Below are 11,758 nucleotides of genomic sequence, written 5' to 3'. Positions count from 1 at the left end.
TCCCGGTGAGAGCCAAGCACCCCAGATCTGAGGTCTTCTCCTCAACCAATGGGACCAGGGGACCAGGTGGGAGACTATGCACCCCAGATTCCTGGGCTTCTTCTCCACCCACGGGACCAGGATTAGGACCAGGAATAGAAGAACTATCAGAGTATTGGACTTGCTTGCACCCACCGAAAGGGAACTCTGGTGCCCTAACTACCAGACCAGTAAGGGGCTCTTTCTGCACCAACCAGAAGAAGAGATGGGAAAGAGACAATACAAAAACACACTCAGGAACAGAAAAACAAATATGACACTGCCAGATTCTAGAGACTCCAAACCAGCAAGACTCCAACATTCCAATGCAAATGAAACAGAAGATAATGGCCTTAAAAACAACTTCATGAAAATGATAGAGGCCCTAAAAGAGGATATAGGAAAATTCCTCAAAGAAATGTAAGAAAAAACAAAGCAAACAAAGCAATGAATGCAAGAAATGGAAGAAAAAACAAACCAAAAAATGCAAGAAATGGAAGAAAAAAAACAAAAATATACATAAATGCAACAAATGGATGAAAAGATAAACCAAAAAAATGCAAGAAACAATTCAAGCAGTACAAGGGTTGAAAACTGAAATACAGACAATAAAAGAACACAATCTGGAGAAAGGGTGGAAATAGAACTGCTGGGCAAACGGTCAGGTACTACAGATACAAACATAACCAACAGAATACAAGAGATGGAAGAGGGAATCTCAGGTGTTGAAGATACACTAGGAAAAATGGATTCATCACCCAAAGAAAATCTTAAGTCCAACATTTCCTCAACACAAAACATCCAGGAAATATGGGACACCATGAAAAGACCAAACATAAGAATAATAGGTATAGAAGAAGGTGAAGAAAACCACCTCAATGCCAGCCTACAATCCCATGGCCAGAGAGTCTGGGAAACAGAAACTTCATTCAGTGGCTCATGGAAGAAGAGGCAGACTCCCACGGTTAAGTACTGAGCTGAACTCAAGAAAGCCAGTAACAGAGAGGGAGGAATGATGACCAAAGGGATTAAGACTGGGCTGGCGTAACTCCCAGAAACAGCACACCTGACAAAGGTTAACTCTGGAATCCCAGGCATCAGCCTGGGAATCCAGCATGGGACTGATCAAGACCCCCTGAATGTGGGTGTCAGTGAGGAGGCCTAGGTAATCTATTGAGCCTTGGGCAGTAGATCAGTACTCATCCCGAGTATACACATGGACTTTGGACTCCCATCCAACAATGTGAGATGCACTCTCACCCTGAACTCTTGAGGGAGGGTCTAGGCCCTGCCCTGGATGAAATGACAGACTATGGACTCCCCATGGAGGGCCTCACCCTCCCTGGGGAAATGAGGGGATATTAGGGGGCTGGGGGGAGGGCACAGGAGGAGGGGAGGGAAAGGGAGAGGGACCTGGAACTGATTTGTGAAGCAATCTTGTTTCTAATCTAAATTTAAACTGAAAAATAAATTAAAAAAAAAGAAAACCACCTCAAAGGGGCAGAAAACATATTCAACAAAATATAGAAGAAAACTTTCCCAACCTAAAGAAAGACATGCCAATGAAGGTACAAGAAGCTTACAGAACACCAAATAGAGTGGATCACAAACACAGTCCCCTCGCCACATAATAATCAAGACCCCCAAATATACAGAATAAAGAAAGAATATTAAGAGCAGCTGAGGAAAAAGGCCAAGTAACATATAAAGGCAAACCTATCAGAATTACACCTGACTTCTCCATGTCTGAACTCTGAAAGCCAGAAGGTCCTGGATAGATATTCTACCAACACTAAGAGACCATGGATGCCAGCCCAGACTACTATACCCAGCAAAGCTCTCAATCACTATAGATGGAGAAAACAAGATATTCCATGACAAAACTAGATTCAAACAATACGTATCTACTAACCCAGCTCTACAGAAAGTTCTGGAACAAAAACTCCAACCCAAGGAAGTTAACCACAACCAGAAAAACATAGGCATTAGATAATCCCACTTTACCAACAGCCAAAAGAAAAAAGGGGTGGGATTCCACACATAATTCCACCACCAACAACCATTCCAAATTAAAGAAGAATGAGCAATCAATGGTCATTAATATCCCTCAATATTAATGGCCTTAACTCAACCATAAAAACACACACAGGCTAACAGAATGGATCTGAAGACAGAACCCATCCTTCTGCTGCATATAAGAAACACACTTTACCCTCAAAGACAGATATTACCTGAGAGTTATAGGTTGGGAAAAACTTTTCCAATCAAATCGACCCAAGAAAAAGCAGGAGTAGCAATCCTAATATCTAACAAATTAGACCTTAAAATAAAATCAATCAAAAGAGATGAAGGAGGTCATGACATACTCATCACAGGCAAAATCCACTAAGATGAAGTGTCTATCCTGAACGTCTATACCTCAAATACAAATGCATCCAAGTTTGTAAAAGAAACATTACTGAAAATTAAATCACATATAAATCCCCACACACTTATAGTGGGGGATTTCAACACCCCACTGTCACCACTAGACAGGAATACCAGACAGAAACTCAACAAAGAAGCAAAGGGTCTAATAGAAGTAATGACCCAATTGGGATTAACAGACATCTATAGATCATTCCATCCACATAAAAAAGAACATACCTTCTTCTCACCACCACATGGAACCTTCTCAAAAATTGACCACACACTTGGAAACATATCAAACCTCAGAAGCTACGAAAAATTGGAATAACTCCATACATCCTATCAGACCACCATGCGCTAAAATTAGAATTCAACAACAACACAAATTGCAGAAGCGTACAACCTCATGGAAATTGAATACTGCACAATTGCACCATTCCTGGGTCAAAGAAGAAATAAAAAAGAAATTAAAGACTTCCTAGAACTCAATGAGAATGAAGGCACAACATTACCCAAACCTATGGGACACTTTGAAAGCAGTGCTACGGGGGAAGTTCATAGCACTAAGTGCCCACATGAAGAAACTGGAGAATAGTCATACTAGAGAATTAACAGCACAGCTGAAAGCTCTAGAACACAAAGAATCAAACTCCCCCAGGAGGAGTAGACACCAGGAAATAATCAAATTGAGGGCTGAAATCAATAAAGTAGAAACTAGGAAAACAATACAAAGAATCTATGCAACAAAGAGTTGGTTCTTTGAGAAAATCAACAAGATAGACAAACCTTTGTCCAAACTTACCAAACAGCAGAGAGTGAACATGCAAATTAACAAAATCAGAAATGAAAAGGGGGACATAACAATGGACTCTGAGGAAATCCAGAGAATCATCAGGTCATACTTTGAAAACCTATACTCCACAAAATTTGAAAATTTAAAGGAAATGGACGTCTTCCTGGGTAGCTATCACTTGCCAAAATTAAATTAAGAACAGATAAACAATTTAAATAGACCTATAACCCCTGTGGAAATAGAAGCAGTCATCAAAAGTCTCCCAACCAAAAAAAGCCCAGGTCCAGATGGCCTTAGTGGGGAATTCTACCAGAAATTCAAAGAATAGCTAATTCTTCTTAAAGTATTCCACGCAATAGAAGCAGAAGTGTCTTTGCCAAACTCTTTCTATGAGGCTTCAATAACCTTGATCCCCAAACCACACAAAGACACAACTAAGAAAGAGAACTACAGACCAATATCCGTCATGAACATTGATGCAAAAATACTCAGTAAAATATTGGCAAAGCGGATCCAAGAACACATCAAAACAATCATTCACCACGATCAAGTAGGTTTCATCTCAGGGATGCAGGGATGGTTCAACATACGAAAATCCATCAATGTAATCCACCATATAAACAAGCTGAAAAACAAAAATCACATGATCACCTCACTAGATGCTGAAAAAGCCTTTGACAAAATCCAACACCCCTTCATGATAAAGGTCTTGGAGAGATCTGGGATAACAGGAACATACCTAAACATAATAAAAGCTATATACAGCAAACCAACAGCCAGAATCAAACTAAATGGACAGAAACTCAACATGATTCCGCTAAAATCAGGAACAAGACAAGGCTGCCCACTCTCTCCATACCTCTTCAATATTGTACTTGAAGTTCTAGCCAGAGCCATATGACAACCAACGGAGATTAAAGGGATACAAATTGGAAAGGAAGAAGTCAAACTTTCACTATTTGCAGATGATATGATAGTTTACATAAATGACCCAAAGAACTCTACCAGGGAACTCTTGCAGCTGATTAACACCTTCAGCAAAGTGGAAGACTACAAGATCAACTCAAGAAAATCAATAGCCCTACTATATACAGATGATAAAAGGGCTGAGAAAGAAATCAGAGAAACATCACCCTTCACAATTGTCCCATACAACATAAAATACTTTGGAGTAATGCTAACCAAACAAGTGAAAGACCTGTATCACAAGAACTTTGAGTCTTTAAAGAAAGAAATTAAAGAAGCCCTCAGAAAATGGAAAGATTTCCCAGGCTCTTGGACAGGTAGGATCAATGTAGTAAAAATGGCAATGCTGCCAAAAACAATCTACAGATTCAATGCAATCCCCATTAAAATCCCAGCAAAATTCTTCATAGACCTTGAAAGAACAATAATCAATTTTATATGGAAAAACAAAAGACCCAGGATAGGCAAAACAACCTTACTCAACAAAGCAACATCTGGAGGCATCACCGTCCCCGACCTCAAGCTCTATTATAGAGCTGTAATCCTGAAAACAGTTTGGTATTGGCACAAAAATACACAGGTAGACCAATGGAATAGAATTGAACACCCCGATATTAACCCAGACATGTATGAACATCTGATCTTTGACAGAGAAGCTAAAAATTAACAATGGAATAAAGAAAGCATCTTCAACAAATGGTGCTGGTATAACTGGATGCTGGCATGTAGAAGAATGCGGATCAATCCATGTCTATTTCCATGCACAAAACTTAAGTCCAAATGGATCAAAGAGCTCAACATAAATCCATCCACATTGAACCTATTAGAAGAGAAAGTGGGAGGCACCCTTGATCGAATTGGTACAGGAGATAGCTTCCTGAACATAACACCAGTAGCACAGACAGTGAGATCAACAATTAATAAATGGGACCTCCTGAAACTGAACGGCTTCTCTAAGGCAATAGACACAGTAAGCAAGACAAAAAGGCAGCCAACAAAAAGGGAGAAAATATTCACTAACCCCACATCTTACAGAGGACTGATCTCCAAAATTTACAAAGAACTCAAGAAGCAAGTCTCCAAAACACCAAAGGATCCAATTAAAAAGTGGGCTACAGAACTAAATAGAGAATTCTCAATGGAGTAGTCTAAAATGGCTGAGAGGCACTTGAGAAAGTGCTCAACATCCTTAGCCATCCTGGAAATGCAAATCAAAACAACTCTGAAATACCATCTCATTCCTGTCAGAATGGCTAAAATCAAAAACACCAATGACAATGTATGCTGGAGAGGTTGTGGTGAAAGGGGAACACTCCTCCACTGCTGGTGGGAATGCCAACTTGTACAGCCACTTTGGAAATCAGTATGGAGATTCCTCAGAAAAATGGGTATAAACCTACCACAAGACCCAGCAACTCCACTCTTAGGCATATATCCAAAAGATGCCCGATCATACAACAAGGATGTCTGTTCCACTATGTTCATAGCAGCATATTATCTAATAGATAGATCCTGGAAGCAAACTGGATGCCCCCCAACTGAAGAGTGGATAGAGAAAATGTGGTACATTTACACAATGGAGTACTATTCAGCGGAAAAAAAACAATGGAATCCTGAAATTTGCAGGCAAATGGATGGCACTAGAAGAAACCATCCTGAGTGAGGTAACCCAGTCACAAAAAGAGAAGTATGGCATGTACTCTCTCATATATGGATTTTAGACATAGATCTGGGGAGTACCAACCTACAATCTCATTACCAAATAGTCTGGGAAACAGAACCTTCATTCAATGCCTGGTGGAAGCAGAGGCAGACTCCCACAGCTAAACACTGAGCTGAATTGAAGGGATCCAGTGACTGAGAGGGAGGACTGATGACCAAAGGGGTTAAGACTGGGCTGGTTTAACCCCCAGAAACAGCTGACCTGACAAAAGTTAGCTCTTGAATCCCAGACTGATGGCTGGGATTCCAGCATGGGACTGATCAAGACCCCCCTGAATGTGGGTGTCAGTTAGGAGGCCTAGGTAATCTATTGGACCTTGAGTAGTAGATCAGTATTTATCCCGGGTATACAAATGGACTTTGGGCACCCATCTAACAATGTGAGATGCACTCTCACCCTGGACTCTTGGGGGAGGGTCTAGGCCCTGCCCTGGATGAAATGACAAACAATGGACACCCCCATGGAGGGCCTCACCCTCCCTGGGGAAATGAGGGGATATTGGAGAGGTTAGTAGGAGGACGTGGGAGGAGGGGAGGGAAAAGGAGAGGGACCTGAAATTGAAATGTGAAGCAACCTTGTTTCTAATTTAAAAATAAAAATTAAAAGAAAAGAACTGAAAAAAAAATCCAGATGGCGATCTAAATGGAAAAACATGGCTTCCCTCCAACATGTTTATCTGTTGATTTTAGCCAAAGCCTTTTTGGCAGTGACTAAGATCTAGAATAAGAAAATGGTCAGGGAAATAGATTGTTGTCTGTGACTGGAAGTGACTACATTTCAGAATTTATAGAAGAGACTGGAAGTCCCTCAAGTTACAGCTGTTACTGCCAGCCCTTCACTTTCTCTTCAGGGGAAATGGGAAGACTTTCTTTCTTACCTTCTCTTCTCTATGTAAGTGTGGCTCTTAATTGGCTTACACTTTTTGAAATGAACATCACTACAGTAAATACTGAAAGTACAGAACAGGATACCTGGTCTCCTAGACTCTCACATTCATTTCATAAAAGACAGAACTTTCTAAGTATAGTTGGGTACCAAGTCTAAGTCACACTCTTCCACTGTTGGGAAAATCAATTGATGGTTAGTGATATATACAACGTATCCTTTAAAGGGCAAGGAAGAAGGAGGTAGACCTGTGGGAAGAAGGAGGAGTCTGGAGAATGGAAGAAAAGGGAGATAATGGAGTGTTTCCTGTGTGTGTGTGTGTGTGTTTGTGTGTGTATGTGTGTGTGTGTGTGTGTGAGAGAGAGAGAGAGAGAGATCAGAATACATTGACCATATATGAACTGTCAAATACATTTTTTAAATTTCTAAAGAGATGCCAATAGCTATTCTGTAGTTGAGAACCTACCCTCTTCCTCCTGTATCCACTTGATATAAGGAACAAGTGATGAAGTCACTAGGTACTTTTTTAAAGAGCATTTACACCAATATGGGCTCCACCCTGAGGACCTAGCTGCTTCCCAGCTAATACAATCTCTCCAGGGGATTAGGATGTCAAGGTACAAATTTAGGAGGGGCACATTCCCATCATAGCATTTCCTTGAGACCAGAGCAGAGGCTGTAAGTAAGGCTTTGTCTTTGTACTGCTCCCAACCAGAAACAAAGCATTGGCACTAAAGGAGAAAGGGAGGGGAGGAGCTTCTATATGACCCAAATCAAATAGCTTGCAAAATCTTCTCTCGTCATGAATGCAATAGCTCCATGAGTAACAGAGTATAGTTTCCCAGCGAGGTAAAACTCTCACTTCCCCTCAAGTTCTCACTCATGTTCTCCAACACACTCATCATTAGTGTATTGATGAATAAGTGCAGAAGTTACTCATGGTGGTTGAGGAAAATTGTTCGATATTAAGAACTTGTTTTTGTCTTAAATGTGTGTGTGCCTACATACTCAGAGAGAGGGGAGGGGGAGCAGTTTTTACATTAACAAGTTGGACAATGAATTCTAAAATTCCAAATAATCATAACTTTAAAAATATTTCATTTAAATATTTACAATGTCAAAAGTGTTAAATGTGGTGCAATCTACAAAATAGATGGGAGAAAGTTCTGCACAATAAAGCCATCTATCCCTTCAGTGAACAAATTGTATGTGACAGAGACCAAGAGGAAGAAGAAAACCTAAAATAAAGAAAAGCTTAAGATATTTTCAGCCAATTAAAATGTGTGACTTTGTGATAATGAATGAATATGTGTCAATGAGGAGGATGAGGGAGGGACTATGGGGAGACAGCTAAAATTGAGGGCCATTTGAGGGATAGTATGGAAACCTAATATAGTAGAAGCTTCCTAAAATATATACATATATAAAAGTAATCTAAATGAAATACTCAAACAATGGAGAAGATAGAGACCCAACTGGCCATCTCTTATCACCAAATAAAATGAATACTGGAAATGGGTAACCTCTAATTGAGTTGTTGACCAAAGGGGTCCCTAGGGAACTGCCAAACAACCAAGGCTGTTGATCTTCACAAACTGAAAGCAGAAGGACAATGCCTACATAGCTCACTGACCACATTGAAGTCAAACTGGTGCCTACATAGAGACTTCAACCCTCTGGCTATTATTCTTAGTGCCAGAAGGTACTCTGCATGCTACCAAAGGAGAAATGTTAAAGGTGACCCAGATATAAAACCTTCAGTATATAAAGGTCTCCTGCATGCAAGATATGCTATTGCCATAGTGACACAAACCTTGGGAGAGTAACCAGTCAATATCTGTTTGATTTGAGGTCCATTCCATGAAACTGACCCATATCTAAGGCTATTCAGGTGACCAAGAACCTGAGACTAGATATCTCAGGGACCTAAGGTAAAACCAAATACTTCTAAATAAATAAATAAATAAATAAAATTTTTAAAGTAACCATAAAATGATTCCTAATGACATTCTTCTATGTTCATGGATCAGGGCCTTGCTCAGTCATCACCAGAGAAGCTCCCTTTGTAGCAGATGGGAACAAATGCAGAGACTCACAGCCAGACAATATTCAGAGAGTGAAGAGAACTTGGAAATCTCAGCCCTAAATGGGATATCTCTATCAAATCCTTCTCCTTGGGACTCAGGGAACGCTGCAGAAAGGGAGGCGGAAAGAGCATAAGAGCCAGAGATGGAGGACATCATGTATACAAAGCCCTTGAAATGAACAAGATTGATGCACGTGAGAACTCACAGACTGAGGCATGCACAGGCCCCACACAGGACTGCACCAGACGGGGTCCTAGAACTGAAAGAAGAAAAAGGAGAAGTGGATACAAATCCTATCCTTAATCCAGAAGATCCAGAAGCGATCTCCAACTGATAAGCACTTGCAAATGAAAATTTAGTTTTCCCCAAGGGAGTCTCACGGGGGAAACAAACTACACTTAAGGATAGGCCACATGCCCAGCAGTATATGGCCAACAGAAAATGAATTCAGTGGCATCTTTGCAGGTTCCTTTTTTCATAATGTTGTGCCAGGACTTTTTTTGGTTTTGTCTTTTCTTTCCTTTTAAATTGTGTGTGTGTGTGTGTGTGTGTGTGTGTGTGTGTGTGTGTGTGTGTGTGTTCCCTTTTCTAACCTTACAGATCCCTTGCATATACATTGTGGCTTCCAGTTTTGGGTTTTTCTTGGATTCTGAGTGTGGTGGTTTGAATAGAAATGCCCCCTCCCTTGCTTGGTTATTAGGGAGCAGCACTACTTGACAGGGATTAGGAGGTGTGGCCTTGCTAGAGGAAGTGTGTCACTGACAGTGGGCTTTGAGGTTTCAAATGCTCAAGCCAAGCCTAGTGTTTCTCTCCTTCCTTCTGCCTGCAGATGGGGATGTAGAACTCTCAGCTCCTCCAGCACCATGTGGCCATGCTCCCTGTCGTGATGACAATGGGCTAAACCTCTGAAACTGTGAGGTAGCCCCAATGAAAAGCTTTTCTTTATAGGGGTTGCCTTGCTCATGGTGTCTCTTTGTAGCAGCAGAACAATGATAAAGACAATGAGTATTTGAATGAGTGGTGCTCTTCATCTCTGTTTCTTGAGCCTTTTCTTTGTTTTGTCCTCTACCAATGTGTTGTTTTTATTTTACTTTATTATCCCTGGATGCCTGTTGGTTTTCTAATGGGAGACAGAAAGGGAGTAAATCCAGATGGGAGAGGAAGGGGTGAGAAACTGGGAGGAATAGAGGGAGAGGAAACCATAATCAGGAAATATTATATGAAAAACATCTATTTTCAATAACAAAAAAAAGTATGTGTCAATTTCAGTGGCCCTCAATGTGACCAATAGAAAAAGTTTTCCTGGGTATGGATGGGAAGGTGTTTTTAAATGAGACTTGAATCTGAAGACTTAGTAATATAGATTTCCCTTCCCAACAATAATATAGATTAGGTGGACACCTAATCTGTGGAATGTCTGAAGAGTCCAAAACACTGGGAAAGTCATGCTTAGTCCCTTCCTTCCAACCTCAGTGTAAGACCTGGGACATCTTATGTCATTTCCTCCTTTTTTTCAAGTTGAGATTTATACCATGGTTTCCCCTGTCTTCGGACCCATAGTTTCTTCCAATCTCCAGCTTGAAAGTAGAACTCATGGACCTTCCCTAGCCTCTATGCCATCATGAGAATCAACCTGCATTCATATATTCATATTGCCTTCTCTTCCTTCCTTCCTTCCTTCCCTCCTTCCTTCCTTCCTTCCTTCCTCTCTCCCCTTTTTCTCATAACTATTCTTGACTTCCTTTCTCCCTCCATGATATAGATTGCTCTTGATTCAACTCAACAATTTTTAAAATATGTACAATTAAAGACCATTAGAACTCAAATATTTCTTCAATTATTATTTATAGTAATCATTTTTTTCATGTTTCAGGTGTGATAATGAACTACATTTAAAAAAATCTGTTCTTGGGCTGGAGAGATGACTCATTGTTAAGAGCACTGACTGCTCTTCCAGAGGTCCTGAGTTCAGTTCCCAGCAACCACATGGTAGTTCACAACCATCTGTAATGAGATCTGATGCCCTCTTCTGGCCTGCAGTGATACATGCAGGTGGACCAGTGAATACATAATAAATAAATAAATAAATCTTTTTTTTTAAATCTGTTCTCTTTGAATGATAAAAGCTGACATATCTACAGGTCAAATGGTTTATGGATGGAGCTCTATAAAAAATTAATAGGGGCAATGATAGTAGAGTGAGTTCAAAGAAGATTAGCATGAGTTGGTCTATTATTGAAGTTAGAATGTAGGTATATGAGAAAGGTATTCCATTTACCTTCCTGTGCTTGAAATTCTCCATAGGAAAATATCTTTTTAAAAAAAGTATGTAAAATTTTAAAGTTCAGTTAAAAATAATTTTGTTCAGAATTTTGACACTGATCACTAACTTGGGTTCTGGTCTTAATCTTAGTAGACATTTTAGAACAACCTACAAGACCATCAACATCGTGAAAAAGAAGATGAGAGATGTTAGTCTCACAAAACCTTGCACTTAGTAAGATTTATATGATTAATAAGAATATAAAATTATTATATGCACCTAATAAAATGCATTTTCTTGTCTAGTCCTTTATGCTATGGAGAATGAATACTAGGATGGAAGTATGAACTATAATGGGGAAGTTCAGAAAATGTTGAAAAGAAAGACAAATATGTAAATTTCTGAGAGGGGGATTTGCTCTTCAGTTTTTTTATATATCATTTTTTATTTTAATTTTAAATAGCTTGTTTTACATGTCAATCCCAGTTCCCTCTCCCTCCCCTCCTCCCGCACTCCCCTTCCCCCCCCCTCCCACCCTATTGCCAAATCCTTCCACATAAGGGATATCTAGAGTCTGTCATTTTACTCTGGGTAGGGTCCAGGCACTCCCCTAA

This window comes from Mesocricetus auratus, unplaced genomic scaffold (genome assembly GCF_017639785.1).
Source record: "Mesocricetus auratus isolate SY011 unplaced genomic scaffold, BCM_Maur_2.0 Super-Scaffold_100010, whole genome shotgun sequence".
Lineage (NCBI taxonomy): Eukaryota > Metazoa > Chordata > Mammalia > Rodentia > Cricetidae > Mesocricetus > Mesocricetus auratus.
This window is presented reverse-complemented; position numbering follows the sequence as displayed.